This window comes from Dama dama, chromosome 5 (genome assembly GCF_033118175.1).
Source record: "Dama dama isolate Ldn47 chromosome 5, ASM3311817v1, whole genome shotgun sequence".
In the NCBI taxonomy this organism is placed as follows: Eukaryota; Metazoa; Chordata; class Mammalia; order Artiodactyla; family Cervidae; genus Dama; species Dama dama.
The window spans coordinates 1,986,608-2,007,267 of NC_083685.1; the positions used below are offsets into that span (position 1 = coordinate 1,986,608).

Below are 20,660 nucleotides of genomic sequence, written 5' to 3' on the forward strand. Positions count from 1 at the left end.
GTGCTCAGCTTTCTTTATATCCCAACTCTCATATCTGTACATGACTATTGGAAAACCAATAGCTTTGATTAGATGGACCTTCATTGGTTCTGCTTTTTAATACACTTCTAGGTTTGTCATAGCTTTCCTTCCAAAGAGCAAACATCTTTTAATTTCCTGGCTGCAGTAACTGTCCACAGTGATTTTGTCCCAAGAAAATAAAATCTGCCACTGTTTCCACTTTTCCCCCTTCTATTTGCTATGAAGTGAGGGCACCGGATGCCATGATCTTAGTTTAAACCAGCAGTTGTCACCCCAACCGCTTCCTTTCCTAAAGAGCTCGTCACACCTCCGGTTAGAATGTGATGTGTTGCTTGTCTGCCTGCTTCACCTCCTGGGACTTTGCTGCAGGTCTTGGTCTCTGAGGCCCCTGCGGTGTCCCCAGGGCCCAGAGCAGAGCTGGGCTTCGAGTCTGATCAGGGACTATGTGTGTGGAGTGGATGGTGCTTGCTTCTTCTGGGGAGAGAGAGACCTGGGCCAGGGGGACAAGGGGACCTAGTGTGACCGGTTTTCCTTCCCTCCGGAGAGGATCTGAGCGAGTGGACACAGGTTAGCGTGTCTTGCTTCGTGTGGCAGGTGTGCCCTGTCTGTGTCCGTCATCTTGGCGTTTCGGGGTTTCTGTGAACCCAGCCCCCTCCCCTCCTGACACCCCATCCCATCAGCACAGAGGAGACTGGGCTTGGGGACTCTCTGGTCCTGAGATTCCTCTCCACATGTGACTCCTCCCTCCTGGGGGGGCCACGCACCGTGTGTGGGGATGGAGGGGGCACAGGACCCCTAGATTTTCTGTCCCAGAAGGCCCAGCCTCTGGGCTCTGGCAGGGCCTTGGGAGCTGGAATGAGCTGGAATCTGGGCCAGGGGGGGCTTCCCTGGTGGTAAAGAAGCCGCCTGCCCATTCAGGAGGCATAAGAGGTGCAGGTTCGATCCTTGGGTCGGGAAGATCCCCTGGAGGAGAGCATGGCAACCCACCTAAGTATTCTTGCTTGGAGAATCCCCAAGGACAAGGACCCTGGTGGGCTACAGTCCCTGGGTGGCAAGGAATCGGACATGACTGAATCGACTTAGCATGCACGCACGCGGGGTCAGGGGTCAGGGCCGCGTTGCTTACCTGCTCTGTGACCTTGGCCAGGTCACACCCCCCACCCTGTGAAAGGAGAGAGCGGTCTTCCAGACTCCGGGTCTTTACAGACGTGCCTGCAACCTTTGTGATCACAGTGGCAGCTAGAGGGCGGTGTCCCCTGGGGCCTATGTGTGTGCACGTATGTGAGCGTGTACGCATATGTGTGTGCATACGTGGGGGTGGGCACGGTGCGGGGACACGGGTACGTGGTCAGGAATGCAGCCGGGACACCTCCACGTGGCCCACGAGTACCGTCAGGTGAGGGTCGTGGCTCCCCTGTGTGGGTGACCCCCCCAAATGTGGTACATAGTGACTGCCTGGCCGGGCTGCTGAGCTCAGCCACCTTGCCCTCGGGTCAGCTCCCGACAGGCCCAGCTCTAGGCCCTACGCGTGGACCGAGGCCGCCAGGCTGGGGGGAGCCGGGCTGCGGCCTGGCCTGTGAGAAGGGACCTTGGTCTCGGGGGGCTCACTGTGCTCCCGGAGGCCTGGCAGGCCCCTCTTCTCTGGCATCGCACACCCTCACCTTCGTGGTGGGTGAACACTGGACGCCATGCCTGTGGCCCCCGTGGGAGCTGCCTGCTCGGGGGGCCGGAGCCCCAGCAACAGGACTGCCACACTGGGGCTGCCGGTGGGACCCCACAGGCCCAGATGAGGAAGACGGGAGCGAGCCCTGCAGGAACCCAGCCAGGCCTGGCCCACTGGCCAGACAGGAGCCTGGCCAGAGGCCTGCACAGGGGGCTCTGGGCCCTGTGGCCTTGACTGCAGAGCCCGAGGGCTCCTCAGCTTAGAATGGCCAAGCCTGAGTCTTGGGGGGTGCAGGTCAGGGGGCTTGACCCTGTCCGAGTTGAGGGGGCTCTCAGGGCCAAGGACGTGTGACCATGATGGGTGGGGCACAGCCCTGGGCCTTGAGTCCAGCAGCTGGGCTCACAGTGTGACCCCGGCGAGTCGCTTGCACCCTGTGGGCCTCCGTTTCTCCTGTGAAAGCTGGGTGGGTGGGCCCCGATTTCTAAGACCCCCTTCCTGGTTCCTCGGTAACCCCCAGCCCCCCGACTGACTTCCGAGTCAGCCAGACAGAGTAGCCAGGACCCCCGGAGGACCTGCCGAGCCCAGACTCTGAGATCAGGGACTGGGGGGTGGGGGCCAGGTCCTGCTCCTGGAGGTCCTGGGGCTGGGGGTCTCCCCTCCAAGCACCCCTCCCCATGAAGGCCAGACTGGGGTCCCCGGCCTCAGAAGCTGAGGAGCCAGAGGGGCCAGAACCCCTCCCTTCGGCCCTGACCCTGGGGACCGCACAGAGCCCGGCCCACAGCCCGCTGACCTCGGGGTGCCTTCACAGCCCCCGACCCCCAGCACTCATGGCCTCCCCAGCAACACCCCACACACACACTCCCAGAGCAGCCGGGGGCCGAGGTCACAGCCTCACCGGGGCTCCCTGTTGCCAGGAGACAGAGCAACCAGAGGTGGAGGGGAGTGGTCGGGGACACCTGGAGGAGGGGGCTTCGGCCTGGTTCAGGCCCGGCGGGTGCTCCTAGGACCTGGGAAGAGGCCTCGGGGCCCCTCTCTGCCCCCCACCTCGGAGCAGAGCAGGAGTCAGGTGGGACAGGTTGGGGGGCAGCGTCCGGGCCCCCCTGTCCACGCCGTGCGGTCCCTTCCCTTGGACCCGGGGGTCCTCTTGGGCTGTGAGGGGCAGGCGGGGGGGTGTGCTGTCTTCCCGGAAGTAGGTCTGTAACTTGCTCTCAAGGCCTTAGACGGGCGCGACCTTCCGTCCCTGCCGGGAGGGCCAATCCCGAGTCTGTGGCGGGATTCCTGCCTGGGGACGGAGGCCGGGGCGTCTGCTGTGTGGGACGCTGGGGCCGGAGGGACCCAGCTGGTGTGAGAGCCGCAGGTTCCCGAGTGTGACAGCCGGCTCACCACACCCTGTGGGTGTGTGGTTCAGTGACAAAGGACAGTGTCTACCCACAGTCTCTCCCCTCGCTCCATGTCTCATCATCTGCCTATCCATCATCTGCCTGTGTATCTGTCATCTGTCTACGTATCTGTCTGTCTCCTGTCTATCATCGACCTATCCCCCATCTCCCTACCGTCTCTCATCCTTCTGATGTCCGCGTGGAATGTGAGGTCCAGCCTGGAAGGACACACGCCAGGTACACCCGCGTGATCTCCAGGCTGTGCTGGAAACTTTTCTTCTTTATACTTTTCCCCTGTTTTATTTGTGAAGAACCTGTGTACGTCTTTTTATAATCAGGGAGGTATTAAGCTGCCTCCATTTTTGAAAACAGAACCGATAGAAGCAAAGGGCAGTGACAGGCCCTGGAGAAGCCCCTCCCTTGCCCCCAGGGTCGGTGGCCCTGCTCTGGCGGGGCAGGTCTGCTCAGTGGTGACCGGCCGGGTACGCAGCTTTGGGGCAGGGGGCCGCCTGTCCACGGTGAAAGCAGCGCTGGGCCGTGTGGGTGGGCGTCAGACGCAGTGTTGAGAGAAGGAAGACACACAGTCTAAACTTAAAATTTTTTTTTTTTCTTTCATATTCGAGCATAGTGGGTTAGCAACGTGTTAGTTTCAGGTGTGGAGAGTCGTTGGAAGGACTGATGCTGAAGCTGAAGCTCCAATACTTTGGCCACCTCATGTGGAGAGCTGACTCATTGGAAAAGACTGGGAAAGATTGATGCTGGGAAAGATTGAGGGTGGGAGGAGAAGGGGACGACAGAGGATGAGATGGTTGGATGGCATTACCGACTCGATGGACATGAGTTTGAGTAAACTCTGGGAGTTGGTGATGGACAGGGAGGCCTGGCGTGCTGCAGTCCACAGGGTCACAGAGTCGGACATGACCGAGTGACTGAACTGAAGTTTCAGGTGTATAGCAAAGTGATTCAGTTATGCATATACAAGTATCTATTCTTTTTTTCAAATTCTTTCCCCATTTAGATTATTACAGAATATTGAGCAAAGTTTCCTGAAACACAGTCTAACTTAGTCTATATAAAGTTCAAAATCAGACGAAGTTGAAACACAGTTGGTTTAAGGGCAAATACAGAAGATGTAAAACTCTAAGGAAAAGTAAAGAAACCGTGAACTTGGGGTTCCTGAGGGCCTGGCTGCGTTCTGAGCCTGTGAAGTTAATTCATGGGAAATCCACATCACCTAGAACTCACCATTTACAAAAAATTCTTTTTGGTCACTCCATATGGCATGTGGGACCTTAGTTCCCCAACTAGGGGTCAAACCCACGGCCCCTGCAATGGAAGCTTAGTCTCAACCACTGGCCCACCAGGGGAGTCCCTAGACTTTACCATTTTGAAATGAGCGTTCACAACATGCTGCAAGCATCACCACCGTCATTCTTACTTTTTAAACTTTACAGATACCTTTAATTTATTTATGATGTGGTTTTTATAGTTTACAATTAAAATAGGATTAAAATAGAAGGCAACTCATCAAAATATGAGGGGCGGCTCTCCTGGGTGAAATACCTGGGGTGCATGTTTTCCTCCTGTTGTTTGTTTCTCTGTACTTCTCCCGTTGTTTACGGTTAACAGTTGTTATTTTAAAGCCAAAGACCAGGGCCCATAAAGGCTATTTTAGGAGGAACTCAGAAAACAAACAAGGTGATTCTCCCTGACATGGGGCTCACACCAGAGTCCTTGTAGCTCAGCTCCATCCTGTTGCCTCCAGCTGGGTCTGGAGTTCGGGGGGTCTTGGAGGGCCCTGCCAGGACGGCCCTGAGACAGGACGCAGGTCTGTCATGGGCTTGGCAGTTCCCTTCCTGGATTATCTCCTCCAAATCACACTCGTGTTTGATAAGCTCAATTTCCCTCTGTTTGGGCCTCTCGTTGGGTTGATTTTTGTTAGCATAGCTCACGAAGAGAGCTGCAGGTCCCCTGGGAGAGTGGGCGAGATGTTTTGCCACCAGTCACTGCCTCTTCCTCTCTCAACTTGAAGCTAAGTCGATTCAGTCGTATCCAACTATGTGTGAGCCCTTGGACTGTAGCCTGCCAGGCTCCTCTGTCCGTCAGACTTTCCAGGCAAGAATCCTGGAGTGGGTTGCCATTTCCTTCTCCAGGGGAATCTTCCTGACCCAGGGATCGAACCCACACCTCTTATGTCTCCTAAAACCAGCCGGCGGGCTCTTTACCACGAGTGCCACCTGGGAAGTCCCTTTCAACTTTTAAGTTACTGGTAAAGTCCTCTTGTAACAACCTTGAGAGACAGATTTAAAAAGGAAGTTGAAATCCTCACAACCCTACTGCTGAATCAGACAGGGTCTCCTGTGGTCTTCCTGCCATTCCCTCGTCCTGGGGCGGGGGTGGCCCTGCTCCCGGGCAGGGAGGGTGCCATGCTGTACTGGGGCGGGGGGCGCCCTGCTCCCAGGCAGGGAGGGTGCCATGCTGGACTGGGGCGGGGGTGGCCCCGCTCCCGGGCGGGGAGGGTGCCACGCTGGACTGGGGCGGGGGTGGCCCTGCTCCCGGGCAGGGAGGGTGCCATGCTGGACTGGGGCGAGGGGCGCCCTGCTCCCAGGCAGGGAGGGTGCCATGCTGGACTGGGGCGGGGGTGGCCCCGCTCCTGGGCAGGGAGGGTGCCACGCTGGACTGGGGTGGGGGTGGCCCCGCTCCTGGGCAGGGAGGGTGCCACGCTGGACTGGGGTGGGGGTGGCCCCGCTCCCGGGCGGGGAGGGTGCCACGCTGGACTGGGGCGGGGGTGGCCCTGCTCCCGGGCAGGGAGAGTGCCATGCTGGACTGGGGCGAGGGGCGCCCTGCTCCCGGGCAGGGAGGGTGCCATGCTGGACTGGGGCGGGGGTGGCCCTGCTCCCGGGTGGGGAGGATGCCACGCTGGACTGGGGCGGGGGTGGCCCTGCTCCCGGGCGGGGAGGGTACCACGCTGGACTGAGTGCCTGTGTCCTTGACTCTCTCCTGACCCACTGAGTGCTCCTGGGGGAGCTTTGAATCTCTGTTTTTCCTTAATGAGGGTCTGGGATTAGATCAGTGAGGTGAGGGACGTCCCTGGCAGTCCAGCGGTTAAGACTTTGCCTTCTAACGCAGGGGCTGTGGGTTCAGTCCCTGGTTGGGGAGATAAGGTCACACAAGCCTTGCAGCCAAAAAACACCAGAACATAAACCAGAGCAATATTGTAACAAATTCAATGAAGACTTTAAAAATGGTCCCCGTCAAAAAAAAAAAAAAAATCTTTAAAAAAAGATCAATGCGGTTAGGCCTCCACAAGCCATGGCCTGTTTTCTGCTCAAAGCTCTGGATCTGTCCCCCCACAAAACACATCTTCACAGACACACTTCAGGGTTTCTCGAACCCCTGGGTTATTGTCCGGGAACACCTCCAGGTCTCCAGGGCTCCTTGCTGCCGAGAGGCGGGATGGGGCCTCTTCTTTGGGACCCCGAATCCATCCCTGCGCCCTTGGTGGGCGCTGCACAGAGTGCCTTCCCAAACCATCCCCCTGAATCCCCCCACAGCCCCGAGGGGTCATCATGTCCACCTCCCAGAGGAGGACAGTCATCTGCCTGAGGTCACATACTTGGAAAGGGTGGAGCCAGGACTGGAGCCCAGGTCTGTCTGGGCTCCAAGCTCAGGCCCTTCCCGCCGCAGCTGTGATCCAAGCCTGGGGGACGTCAGCTCAGCTCCCTTGAAGGTCCTCGCAGCGCTGAGTGTGCCTGAGCAGTCTCTCAGGTCTCTAAAGCATCTCCACGCATGTGTGTCCTTCCCAGCAGACTGTGAGGTGGGCAGGGCAGGGGCTGCAGTCCTCTTGGCCTGCAAGGGGACAAGGCTTCGAGGCACTAAGGAAGTGGCCAAGGTCACACCAAGTCAGGATCAGAGCTGGGTTTGGAACCTGAGTGTTGGGTTCCATCCCATTCCACAGAGCGGCCAGGCGCTAAGGTTCTGTGTTCCTCATGATTAGGACCTACCCACATACTCAACTATCAACTCACCCATCTGACTACTAACCTGCTCATGAGCCCCCCAGTCCAATCCCTCATCTACCCATCCATCCACTCATCCAACCACTGACCCATCCACCCTCACATCTGTCATGCATCCATCTAACCACACACCTACCCATCCACCTATGTATCCACCAGTCATTCACCTATCTCTCCATCCATTCACCCACTCATCCAGCCATTGACACATCCACCCCCATGTCCATCAACCATCCATCCAGCCAGGCAGCCATTGACCCATCCACCCTCACATCCTTCATCCATCCATCCATCTGCTCATCCAGTCATTGACCCATCCCCCCTCACATCCATCATCCGTCCATCCATCCATCCATCTAACCACACATCTACCCATCCACCTACATATCCATCAATCATTTACCTACTATCCCATCCATTCACCTACCCACCCAACTATCCACTCATCCACTCACCCACCCAACCACCCACACAACCATGCACCCACCAACCCATCCACTCATCTACCTGCCCGTCATATCTTCCTTCCTTCCTTCCCACCCTCATTCAAACACTTTACTGAGAGCCGTAAAGTGGTCAGGCACTGGGCTGGGGGTGAGATGCCCAGGGAGGGGGCTGCACCTCCTGGTGGTGACGGTTGAGGAGCGGGAGCTAAGGCAGGAGACAGGCAGGCTGGAGAGATGGCTGTTGAGTTCCTGCCCATTTGGGCTCACAGTCACAGTGCCAGACTCACTGAATGGGGTTAAATACTCATATTTTTCTGGGGAGAAAGTGTAGAATGAACAATTGAGGTATGCTCATGTCGTTTACAGGACTGCAGCTGGCAGTGAATTTGTATGTGTGGTATTAGTTGCTCAGTTGTGTCCGACTCTTTATAACTTCATGGACTGTAACCCGCCAGGCTCCTCCGACCATGGAATTCTCCAGGCAAGAATACTGGAGTGGGTAGTCATTCTCTTCTCCAGAGGATCTTCCTGACCCAAGGATTGAACCCGAGTCTCCCACATTGCAGGCAGGTTCTTACCTGTCTGAGCCACCAGGGAGGCCTCTTAAAGTGGAGGACCTAAATAGAGTGTTTAGGAGTATAAGAAAAAGAAAGGACGTCTATACAAGATCCTTCAGCTCCTGTGACTATGATTAGAATTAACAAGCTCTATGTGAGTGTGTTTCTAATGATCACTGCTAACCTGTTTTTTCATTTGTTGAGCCTTTTCTGCATTCCTCAGGATGGAGCTGTGAGGTGGCCTCTAATATTGCCAACATCGACCAGATCAGACCCAGAGAGAGAGAGAATTGCTGAGATACCTTGGCACCTCCGCGGTAGAGAAGTTTGTCAGCCCAGGTCTTCCCACCTACACGGACTGTGCGTTCATCTGCCACGTAATTCTTCCTGTCCGAAGAACTGGTTAAACACTCTTGAAGTTTATTCTGGTCTGTTTCAAAAAGTACCTCTTTCCTTCTTAAGTTCTGCCAATCCTGGACTTTGTCCCAGGTCAGTCTAGTTTATTTGTGGGAAGGTTTTTTTTTTTTTTTTTTTCTCTCTTTTTAACTCTTTACAGAAATTGCTTACACTTTTTGTTTGCAGTCGCTCACTCTTATGTTTTTAGCTGTATTAAAAGGGGTTGCTTTTCTCCATCCTCTTTGCTCGCTGCATGCTGGTAGGTATTCAGCACCCCTGCAATACCTTCTGTCTGTTCCTAGGGGCTCAGTAGCCTTTCTGCCTGAGTGTGGAGCTGGAATTGTGAGAGAGTTTCGTGGATTTAGACATGACCTAGGACTTAGAGGTAAGACTCCATCTAAGCGTTGTAATGACTTCTTTCCAAATAACCACCCCCACCACCCTGGACCACCGATCAAGAGAGACAATTCTCCCTCTTATCATGAATGTGGTCAGTCCCAAGCCCTGCACCAGGCCTGTCGAGGATGTAGCAGGTAGGCAATAAATATTTGTTGAATGTTAAGTGAACTGAAATAACACAAGTGAAAAAAAAAAAACCACTTAAAAACATGTGTTTTTTATAATTACCCAGTAAACATATCATCATTGTAGGAAAAAATCAGAAAAGTGTCAAGTGCCAAGTGAAAACCACCATTCCTGGTGTGTCCACCCCCCCCGGGTAACCCCAGGTAAGAGGTGTGGACACTGATGGGCATGTAGATACAGAGACACACGCTCACATGCCGGGTCTTGTCTTATGACCTCTTGGGGATTATTTTCACGATGCCATTCAAACCTTCTACCACACCATTTTTAGAGGGTCGTTCATTGTAGATCAGTTCACTGCTTTGTTATCTGATGATGAAAGTGTCACGTTCTTTGAGAAACGAGAAGGTACAGGGGAGCATAAAGAAGAAAATAAACACCTGATCTTGCTACTAGGGAGAACTCAATGTGCATGCTTCCAGCCTTTTCTCTGTAACAGTCGTGGCCTTTTCACAAAGGTGGGCTCAGACAAGACTGCCTCCCGTCCCGTCCTTGTCCCCGTCCCCTACAGCAGAATCCACCCACGGCACGTCTCCGAGGCCCTTTGGGGCTGTGGACATCAGGCTGTGTGGACGTATTGCTGGTGGGGACCCAGGGCTGGGCACCGCGTTGTCCCCGTGTCCTGGGCTGGTGAGGAGCTCCAGGAACAGGGCTGCTGGGCCAGCAGGGAGTGCGTCCCCAGGCCATGGACAAGGGGATACATTTCCTGCTGAAGGGCTGGACTGCGTCTCCCTGGGGCCCCTCGGAGTCACAGGCAGTAGGGAGGCCTCTGCTCACCCCCTCGCCCGCCCATGGCTCACTCTGAGGCCAGGAGTGCGCGGGCCTGGGATGCCGGGGCCGGAGCCCCTCCTGGCTGTGCTGACTGGCTCGGTGACCGTGCCGTCCCCTCCCTGGGGCGCTGCTGACCGCGGGGGCCACCGCCGGCCAGTTCTGAGATTCCCCTGGGGTCTGGCCCTCCAGGATCCCAGGACCCAAGATGGCAAGGATGTTGAGGAGGCAGCTAGGGGGCGGCATCAGGCCCAGGCCAGGGCTGGGCAGAGGTGGGGGGGGCGGGGCTCTGCGCCCCCCCACCTGCGAGCTGCACAAACATCTGACGTCAGCCCTGAAACTGGCCCGTCCCGCGGTGCGGGCCGCACCTGGCCCTGTTTGTCCGCCGTCCCACGCCCCGCTGACCGCGGCACGGTTTCTCTTCCTCTTATGGCGCCCTGCTGACACCCGGCGTTCTGGTTTCAGCCAGTGTGGGGTTAACTTTAGCCTGGGGATTCCCAGGGGCGGCCAGCTGCAGGCAGGGCCCCCATCCCGCCCGCTCCCCTCCCTGCTCCCACCCCCGGGCTCACTGCCCCTGCAGGCCCAGGGCCTGGCCGCCCAGCTCCGTGATCCAGGAATCTAACAGTCTTCCTGCTGCTTCTGGCCTGCAAGTGCCCCCGCCCGCTTCTCCCGGAGCAGAGGGGACGGCTGAGGCCCATAGAGCGGAAGCGTTTTGCCCAGGGCCACACAGCACGACAGAGGCCGGCCCTGGACGAGGAGCCCAGGAGGGGACAGAGTGCCTGGCCTGGGTGAGGGTCACTGGGGTCCAAGCATGTCACAGGCATCGTCTCCTTTAATCCCCAAGCCCCGCTGTGGGGAGACTCGCTAACCGCGCCCCCGCCCCTGGCACAGAAGGAGTGAGGGAACTGAACTTACACAAGAAGGCAAGTGGCCCCAGGTCAAGGCTGAGAAAGGCTGTGGGTGGGGAGATCCCTCTGCCACTCTGGGGTCTGGGCTCCTCCAGGCCCTTGGCCACCAGCTCCTGGCTCCTCCCAGCGGTGGGGTAGTGGGTGGCCAGGGGGTCCACCCTTGGGCCTCCCCTCTGCCCCCCAGGGCTGGGATGATGGAGACGGGGGTCACCCACGTGGTGTCCAGGGTCTGGCAGAGGGCAGCCCTCATGGATCCCCTGTGTGGCCTCGGTTTCCCACCCCGCAGAGGGGAGGCCCCAGGCCGGGAGGGGGGACCCCAGGGGCTGGCTCTGACCCGCTTGCCGGGATGTTCGTCATCTGGGCCTCGGTTTCCCTCCCTGTGAGTTGGAGTGATGAGCCCACTGGGAGCCTCCCGGAAGGCATGAGTGGCTCTGCCCGGGAGCGTGTGTCCCACATTTCAGAGATGGTTTGGGACGGGGCCGCTCAGTAGCCTCAGGGCACAGCTGCCTTCTGGACCCACAGGTCTGGTCAGGGCTTGGCCTTCGGGTCCTTTGAGCCCCATCCCTGCCCCTCTGCTGGGTTCCCAGGCCTGGGACACCTGGGGCCTCTGTGCTCTCCGTGTACAGCACAGAGCTGTCCACCCTGGAGAACCCCTGCCCCTGCCCTCCACGGCCTCCTTGGGCCCCCTCCCAGCACCCTCTGCTTGTCCCTCTCTGCCCTGGCATCCTGTCTCTGTCTGAGTCTCCTTCCTCCCCAGGACAGGGCCCGGCCACATGGCACCGAACGCAGGATTTCTGGGTGCTGAGCAGGATGGCAGGCCAGCGGCGTGGGAGACGGGAGCCTGGGGTCTCCGAGGGGGAAGGGTGCTGCGGTGGGGGCCTGTGTGTGCCAGCCGAGGGGTGCTCAGCTCCCACCTCTGTTTGCCTTCGCTCATGCCAACCCCCCAGGAGGCCCTCCTTCCCTCTGCCCCTCATCCTGGGAGTCCAGCTCCCGGGCCCTGTTTTGGGGTGCCTGAAGCTGTTGCTGCTCCCAGACCCCCTGATCTGATCCCCGAGGACCCCAGAATCCCTTGGCTCTCATCTTCCCCACTAATGTTTCCTGACGGAGGGAAGGAGCATTACTTGACGGCGCCGTCGGCTCCGGGCTGGGCAGGGGCGGGGCTCCCTGACTTAGCTTCACCCCCAGGACCTGAGCTGGGCCCACAGGGGAGGGCAGGGCGGTGGGAGTGGACAGTGGTTGATGAGCTGGCCAACCGCGGCTGGAGCGGGCGAGGGCCACACTCTCCAGGCTCGCGGGTGGGGGCACCTGTCAGCCGGACACTGTGCCTCCCTGTGTCAGCTGACGTGGTGTTATGGCTGTGGACTTGCAGGCCTGGCCCCTGGCTTCCTGGTGCTGGGGGACCCCCTGGCAGCTCCCCTGAGAATGAGCTGGTGAAGTCCCACCCAGTGGAGGGATTTTTCTGTGTGTGTGTTTGGGGGTGGACTCAGGAGACCGTGCTGGGTACTCGTTCCCCACCATTTACTCCCGTCAGGACAGAGCCCTGAAATGTCCCGGGACCTCTCTGATTGGAGCCGGACGGGGAGGCGAGGAGGGGAGGGGGCACCAGGGAGGCCTGTAACTGGGGGTGGGGTGGGCAGTCTGCTCACACGCAGCCAGGGGAGCAGCTGGTCTCCCCATGCTGGCCTGTCTGTCCCACCTCCTGCCCCCCGCTTTGCCCTCAGCATCTCGGCCGAGCACGGTGCGGGGCAGGGCAGGGGGCGCCCTGTGTGCGCAGCCCCCCTCCTCCTGTGGTGAAGCAGGCACCTTCCAGGTCTGACTTTGGCCTTGACTGTGCCGGTCCTGACTGGCCTGGGGTGAGCAGCTGAGAGCCGCACGCAGGCCGGGCCCCCAGGGAGGCCTTAGGGAGGCCTTCGGATGGATGGAGGGAAGGCTGATGGTTGGATGGATGGGTGGACAGATGGGTGGATGAGTGACTGGCCAATCTGAGGTCCTGTCCCCTGGAGAAGGACCCTGTGAGGCCTCATGGGGAACAGCAGTGCTTCGAGTCACTGCGTTGTGGCTCCAGACGCACCAGGGCTCCCAGGGTCCCCGTTTCTCTCCCCCTCCTCACACTTGGCTCAGTCTCTCCCCGCAAAGAGTCCCCAGTGAGGGGCGGCAGGGGAGGTGTGGCCCGTGGTGCCTCCGGCCAGCCTGGGCTCCTCTGTGTCCTGCCGCAGCCTCAGCTCTGAGCCTGGCACTTAGAGGGGCTCCTGGGGCCCCCAGAGGGGTCACGACCTCCAGGATCCCAGACACAGGCTCCTGGGACAGAAGATGCCGCTTCTGACGGCCGACGGACTGGGACGGCCAGGCCTGGACACAGGGGCCTGGGTGGCCTGGGTGCTGGGATGCGGACCCTTCTCCAGCTGGGCTGGTGGAAGCTTCCAGAACTGGAGCCACCCCTCCCCCCACCCTGGGGAGAGGGAGACAGCTGCTGCCAGGGCTGGGCTGGTCGGTCGGGGTTTCCTGGCTATTTCGGGTGTCAGGGCCTCTTGGTTTCGCCAGGCCAGCTGCATGGGGGTGAGGGTGCGGGGCCCGCGGGGAACCTCGGGGGTGCTGGCCTGAGGCTGCTGGGCCCAAACAGCCCAACGCCACTGGCGACAACTGTCAACCCCTGAGACCCGCAAACGTCCATTTTCCACCTGACCGTTCCTCCCGGGCCCCCAGGGAGCGAGGTTCCACTGACACCAGCCCAGCTGCACAGAGGGCACGCTGGCCCCCAGCCCCCAACCCTGAATCAGGGCTGTCCCAGGCCCTGGCTGCCTCCAGGCTCAGCTGTGGCCCCTCGTGAAGACTGGTGGGGCGCCCGGCCGCCCCCCCGGCCGTTTCTCCAGGGCACCACTCGGCCCCCGCCAGCTGTCCCCTGGCCCCTCTCCCTGGTCGGGAGCCCCCAACAGGGCTGCCTTGCTGTTGCCGAGGTCCCTGCACACAGTGTCCCCTCAGGAATGCCCTGCTGAGCGGGGCCTTTGCTCTGGGCCCTGGTCCCCCCGGGCCTCACCCACTCATCCTGGTCCCCCCGGGCCTCAACCACTCAGCCTGCTCCCCCCGGGCCTCACCCACCCGCCCTGGTCCCCCCAGGTCTCACCCACTCATCCTGGTCCCCCTGGGCCTCACCCACTCATCCTGGTCCCCCCGGGCCTCACCCACTCATCCTGCTCCCCCCGGGTCTCACCCACTTGCCCTGGTCCACACTAGTGCTGGGCTGGAGTCTCTGTGAGCAGAGGTGAGGTCTGGGGTCCCACCTCCCCTCAGAGAGCCGCTCTCGGCCAGCCCACGGCAGCCTTTCTGTCCTCAGGGAGCCCACCGGGGGTCTGGCCCAGGTTCTCCCTCCTCCCCCGACGTGTCCCTAGGAGGCTGGGCACTGGGCAGGCAGGAGTTGCCCCTCCTGGTGAGACCCGAGAGGGGGTGCAGGGGCTGGTGGCCAGCACAGTCCCGGGCACAGGGGTGCTCAGTGGACACCAGCCCTGATGTCCCTGGGAGGAAAGAGGTCCCCAGGCCAGGAGCTGGGGAGCAGCAGGGACCTGGGGGGTGTGATGTGGCCTCAGGAAAAGAGTGTCACCATGAGGGGCCGGCCTGTGTGGAAGTATGTGTCGGTGCCCTGGTGGGTCTTGCTGACCATCAGCTGCGCTTTCCCGGGAGTGGGCACCGGGCCTCTGATGGGCCCAGCCCTGCCCCCTGGCCCTGATCTGCAGCCGCCCTGAGATTCTCCCTGAGCCCTGCCAGGATCCCTGGGGACAAGAGCAGGTTCCCACACAGGCAGATCTGTCACTGAGCGGGCACCCAGGCCTCTCACGGGCTGGGATGGGGTGGGCTCGCTCCAGGGGCTCCAGTCGAGGCCCATGGGGGCCGGAAACCCCACGGTGGCCACCTGAATGTGGCCCCAGGTGAGCTGTCGATGGGGCTGCACAGGGTCTGCCCGGCTGACCCGGGGCCTGGTCCTGGTCTTGGGCCCCACATTTTAACCCCTGAGAAGGAGTGTCAGTCAGTCATTCAGCAAATGGTTGACCTGAGCTCGGACACCCCAAGTTCATTATCCACACTGGGATGTTTCCAGGATTGGAAGTCACCCAGTCGTGTCCGACTCTTTGGGACCCCATGGACTATATATACAGTCCTTGGAATTCTCCAGGCCAGAATACTGGAGTGGGTAGCCTTTCCCTCCTCCAAGGGATCTTCCCAACCCAGGGATTGAACCCAGGTCTTCCGCATTGCAGGCGGATTCTTTACCAACTGAGCCACCAGGGAAGCCCAAGAATACTGGAGTGGGTAGCCTTTCCCTTCTCCAAGGGAATCTTCCCAGCCTAGGGATTGAACCCAGGTCTCCTGCAATGAAGGCAGATTCTTTCCCAGCTGAGCCACCAGGGAAGCCCACCCCACCCACCCCCCTGCTGTTAAAAATCATACCAGCTTTGTATACACAGTCTGAACTCAGGGAGACTGACTCTTCCAGTTCCATTTTTCTTTCTCAAGATTGCTTCGGCTCTTTAGGGTCTTTCTTGTTTCCCTGCAATTTATAAAATTTTTTGTTTCAATTCTAATTCTGTGAAAAATGCCATTGGGAATTTGATAGGGGTTGTACTGAATCTATAGATTGCTTTGAGTAGTGTAGTCATCATTACACTATTGATTCTTCTAATCCAAGAGCATGGTACCTCTCTTTATCTATGTCATCTTTGATTTCTTTCATCAGTATTTTATAGTTTTTGAGTACAGGTCTTTTGCCTCCTTAGGTAGACTTAATCCTGGGTATTATTCTTTTTGATGCAATGGTAAATGGCTGGTTTCCTTAATTTCTCTTTCAGATCTTTCATTGTCAGTGTATAGGAATGCAGGAGATTTCTGTATATTAACTTTGTATCCTGCAACAAATTCATTGATGAGCTCTAATAGTTTTCTGATAGCGTCTCTAGGATTTTCTGTGTATAAGTGTCATCTCATCTGCAAACAGTGACAATTTTACTTCTTCTTTTCCAACTTGGATTCCTTTTATTTCCTTCTCTTCTCTGATTGCCATGGCTAGGACTTTCAGAGCTGTGTTGAGTAAAAATGGAGTGAGTGGACATCCTTGTCTTGTTTCTGATCTTACAGGAAATGCTTTCAGTTTTTCACCATTGAGCATGTTTGCTGTGGGTTTGCCACTTATGTGCAGAATCTAAAAAAGTGGTATAAATGAACTTGTTTACAAAACAGAAATAGAGTCGCAGATGTAGAAAACAAACTTATGGCTACCAAGTGGCGGGGGGGTGGCAGTGATAAATTGTGAGACCGGAGCTGACGTGCGCACTGCTATATATAAAATAGATAACTAATAAGTACTTTCTATACTGTTCATGGGGTTCTCAAGGCAAGAATACTGAAGTGGTTTGCAATTCCCTTCTCTAGTGGATGCTGGGAAAGATTGAAGGTGGGAGGAAAAAGGGATGACAGAGGATGAGATGGTTGGATGGCATCACCGACTCAATGGACACGAGTTTGCGTAAACTCCGGGAGTTGGTGATGGACAGGGAGGCCTGGTGTGCTGCGATTCATGGGGTCGCAAAGAGTCAGACATGACTGAGTGATTGAACTGAATAAGGACCTACTGCATAGCACAGGAAACTCTACCTGATACTCTGTAATGAGCTATATGAAAACAGAATCTTAAAAAGAGCTGGATGCACGTGTATGCGTAACTGATTCACTTTGCGGTACAGCAGAAACAAACTCAGCACTGCGAATCAACTACGCTCCAACACAAATTAATTTTACCAGATCATGGACTTGCCAAGACACGGGCATGAGCTGGGAATGTGTGGGAAATCCAGGAGGGAAGTCTCCTCAGCGGAGCCCCCACTGGGCTGGATGTTCTGGGGGAGGCCATCACTGGGAGACTCCTGGCCAAACAGGATTAGCTTTGCTGTGATCCCAGGTGACCCACTGACTTTTCAGAAAAACGGGTCCAAAGACAGGCTCTGCCGGAACCCACTACCCTTTGTCACATCACTGCATTTGTGTCCCCGAGACCCATGTGCAATCCCTCTAGGTGGCCTCACAGAAGCAGGGGATCCCTGGCCACCCCAGGGGGGGGTGCGACCCCTCGAAGCCTCTCAAAGGCTCCTGCCCAGCAGTGTGTTGGAGCAGCCTGGCCCGTGGGGGCTGGTGGGTGATGCTCCCGTGTGTGCCGCCAGAGGCCCTGGAGACCTGGCCAGTTCCTCCCACGCGTCCTGCTCAGGAGCTGCAGGGAGGAGGCTGATGATGCCCCGTCACGGCCACAGACGGGCTGGGGACCCTGGACCTGACCAGCCGGTGGACAACCCTCTGAAAGATGCGGACTTCATCTGTCTGCGTCCTGTGTCACTGACCCAGAGGGCACGGCTGCTCTAATTTCAAAGCGGCTGGAAACCTGGGTTGAGACCTTTGTGCTGGGTGTGAGGGTCTGTGTTTCCCGTCAGACACGGGGACCCTGCCCCTCCCCACGGCTGCTGGGTGTGGTGAGCACTGTGGGTTGAAGGAGACGGTGTGCCCGGCCCAGGTTTGGCCAGGCTGCGCTCTCTCATCAACCGTTCGGGCCTCGCAGGGGGTTGGGCAGTCGGGAGAGGCACCCAGCTCAGCTCAGTAGAAACTCCTGGGCCTCCCCCAGGGTCCCAGCAGTCCCCTCCCCTTTCCTCCCCCAGGGCCCCACAGTCCCCACCCTTCCCCTCCCCTCCTCCCCAGCCCGAGGCTATTCTAGGCTCTGCTTCTCGACTGTGGAGGAAGTCACAACCCCCCTCCCCCACCCACCTCAGTCGCCTCCCCCAGCCTTGGCCTCAGCGAGCAAGCCCTGGACCACGGGTGCTACCCAGCGTGGCTCAGTGAGCCGGGGCAGGGCCAGGCCAAGCCCCCTCTTCTGACCTGACCCTCTTCTCTGTTCCTCCAGGGGTCACGAGCAGGGACCGCTCATCCCAGTGCTCTGGGGCCTCCGGTGTGCAGAGGCGGCGCCTCTGAGCTGAGCAGGGCGAGCCTGGTGTGTCCCTCATGGTCAACATGCCCTCTGTCAACTGGGACAATATGAGGACTGCAGCCCAGGAGACAGCCCCTCAGAGAGCTCTGAGAAACTGCCCCGAAGAGGCGGGGGGAGAAAGGTCAGCATGTGTGTGATTTCGGCTAAGGGGAAAGACATGCGACCAAGCACACATCTTTCCAGAAGATTTCTACCAGTCTTGTGACAGCTTTGCTAGGCACAAGGAACAATCATCACCACGAAGAATTTTAGTGCTTTTCTAGATGTGGGAACGTACGAGAACTGGGCTCATAAAATCAGCTCCTGAGAACGTCTTAACTGTCTGAAGACCTATCCTGCCAGTTCCCCCACCCTGCTCCCAGCACAGAGGCCTCATTTCTGCTCTTCACCCTGAACGCCTTTCATCGGGTGTTGACGGTCAGCAGCTGCAGCCGCACGTGGTTTAATCCTTGTAGAAGTAGGCGGCAGGTGCCCTTGGCAAGTGCTAGTTTGTAGCTGACACCTCTGAAGTGGGCAGTGGCAGCCCTGATGGACTTGGAGCCTCCTTGAGGGGTGAGACGGGGGCAGAGGTCAAAGGGGAAAGGAGAGAGGTTAGAAGCTGCTGCGGCTTTGAAGCGGAGGGGAAGAGTTGAGCCGAGGACTGGGCTCATCTAGATGCTGGAAGTTCTCGGGTCACGGTTCACGATTGCTGAAGCCTGGCTTGAAGGATTCTGAGCATAGCATCCCTAGCATGTGTGCAACTGTATGATAGTTTGAATAGTCTTTGGCATTGACCTTCTTTGGGATTGGACACTGACACTGATCAATCCAATGAAAACTGACCATTTCCAGTCCTGTGGCCACTGCTGAGTTTTTCAAATTTGCTGACATATTGAATGCAGCAATATGGTCTTCCCTTGCAGCTCAGCTGGTAAAGAACCTGCCTGCAATGCGGGAGACCTGGGTTTGATCCCTGGGTTGGGAAGATCCCCTGGAGAAGAGAAAGGCTACCCACTCTACTATTCTGGCCTAGAGAATTCCATGGGGTCCATGGGGTCGCAAAGAGTCAGACGCGACTGAGCGACTTCCACTTCTTGAATGCAGCATTTTAAAAGCATCCTCTGTGAGGATTTTAAATAGCTCAGCTGGAATTCTGTCACCTCCACTAGCTTTGTTCATAGTAATGCTTCCTACGGCTTCTAGCTAGCCTTCGGCAGCATGTGAACCGAGAACTTCCAGATGTACAAGCTGGATTTAGAAAAGGCAGAGGAACCAGAGGTCAAATTGCCAACATCCATTGGATCATAGAGAAAGCAAGGGAATTCCAAAATACAGCCTTGGACATCACTTAATACTTCTACTTCATTAACTACACTAAAGCCTTTGACTGTGTGGGTCACAACAAACTGTAGAAAATTCTTAAAGAGATGGGAGTACTGGGCCATCTTACCTGCCTTCTGAGAAACCTGTATGCAGGTCAAGAAGCAACAGTTAGAACTGGACATGGCACAATGGACTGGCTCCAAATGGGAAAGTAGTACGTCAAGGCTGTATATTGTCACCCTGCTTATTTAACTTATATGCAGGGTACATCATGTGAAGTTCTGGGCTGAATGAATCACAAGCTAGAATTAAGATTAATGGGAGAAATATCAATAACCTCAGATATGCAGATGATACCTCTTTAATGGCAGAAAATGTAGAGAAACTAAACAGCCTCTTCATGAGGATGAACAAAGAGAGTGAAAAAGCTGGCTTAAAACTTAATATTCAAAAATCTAAGATCATGGCATCCAGTCCCATCACTTCATGGCAAATAGAAGGGGAAAAAGTAAAAGATTTTTTTGGCGGGGGGCAGGGAGCTCCAAAATCACTGTGGCCAGTGACTGAAGCCATGAAATTAAAAGACGCTTGCTCCGTGAAAGGAAAGCTATAACAAACCTAGACAGTGTATTAAAAAGCAGAGACATCACTTTGCTGACAAAGATCCATGTAGTCAACGCCATGGTTTTTCCAGTAGTCATATACAGATGTGAGAGTTGGACCATAAAGAAGGCTGAGCACCAAAGAATAGATACTTTTGAACTGTGGTGCTGGAGAAAACTCTTGAGAGTCCCTTGGACTTCACAGAGATCAAGCTAGTCCATCCTAAAGGAAACCAAGCCTGAATATTCATTGAAGGGACTGATGCTGAAGCTGAAGCTCCAGTCCTTTGGCCACCTGATGGGAAAAGACCCTGATGCTGGGAAAATTTGAGGGCAGAAGGAGAACGGGGTGGCAGAGGATGAGATGGTGAGATAGCATCACCGGCTCAATGGCCATTAATTTGAGCAAACTGCAAGAGATGGTGAAGGACGGGGGGGCCTGTCCTACTGCAGCTCACGGGGTTGCAAAGAGTCATACACGACTTAGCGACAAACAACAGAGGATGGAAAAGACCCCCGGGAGGATCTCGGCCCTGAGATACCTTGAATTTAGCCTGTAGGACTCATTTTGTACTTTTGCACCCTGACCTGTAAGAATAAATGTGTATTGCTTAAAGCCTCTGTGTTTGGGTGATTCATTCTAGCCACTAATGCAGGAGCCAAGGGACAGAGTTACCAAGGGACAGCCTGAATCCTGACCACGGCCTACCTTTCTAACCCCAAGTGCAGCGGCAGGGGGCCACTGCCCAGGGTCCCAGCATGAAGGGCTTGTTTGGGGATCATCACACCCCTCGTCGTCAGAGCCCCTGGAGCCCCCAGACCCTGGGGGCCTCACGGAGGGAGTGGGTCCTGGTGTCGTGATGGAAGGGAGCAAGTGGCCAGGGGACAAGCCCCGGGGAGGCGGCAGGTGCCTTCCTGGGCCTCAGTCCTGGGAGCGCAGCCCTCTCCTCTTTGCTCCCACCTGGCAGAGCTGGGTGGTGAGTTGGGGGACAGCTCAGG

The 20,660-nt window shown here is 57.0% G+C and overlaps 1 long non-coding RNA gene across 2 annotated transcripts; it reads left to right on the forward strand.

Annotated features, from left to right (window-relative positions):
* Nucleotides 1–326: 326 nt before the first annotated feature.
* On the forward strand, nucleotides 327–20,277 carry LOC133056288 (uncharacterized). Of its 2 annotated transcripts, none has more exons than XR_009692782.1 (4): nucleotides 327–588; nucleotides 8,309–8,574; nucleotides 8,784–8,866; nucleotides 17,674–20,277. It is a non-coding gene; the product is annotated as an uncharacterized LOC133056288 (long non-coding RNA). The 2 variants fall into 2 exon arrangements; XR_009692783.1 differs by having other exon boundaries at nucleotides 8,309–8,513.
* The last annotated feature ends 383 nt before the right edge of the window (nucleotides 20,278–20,660 follow it).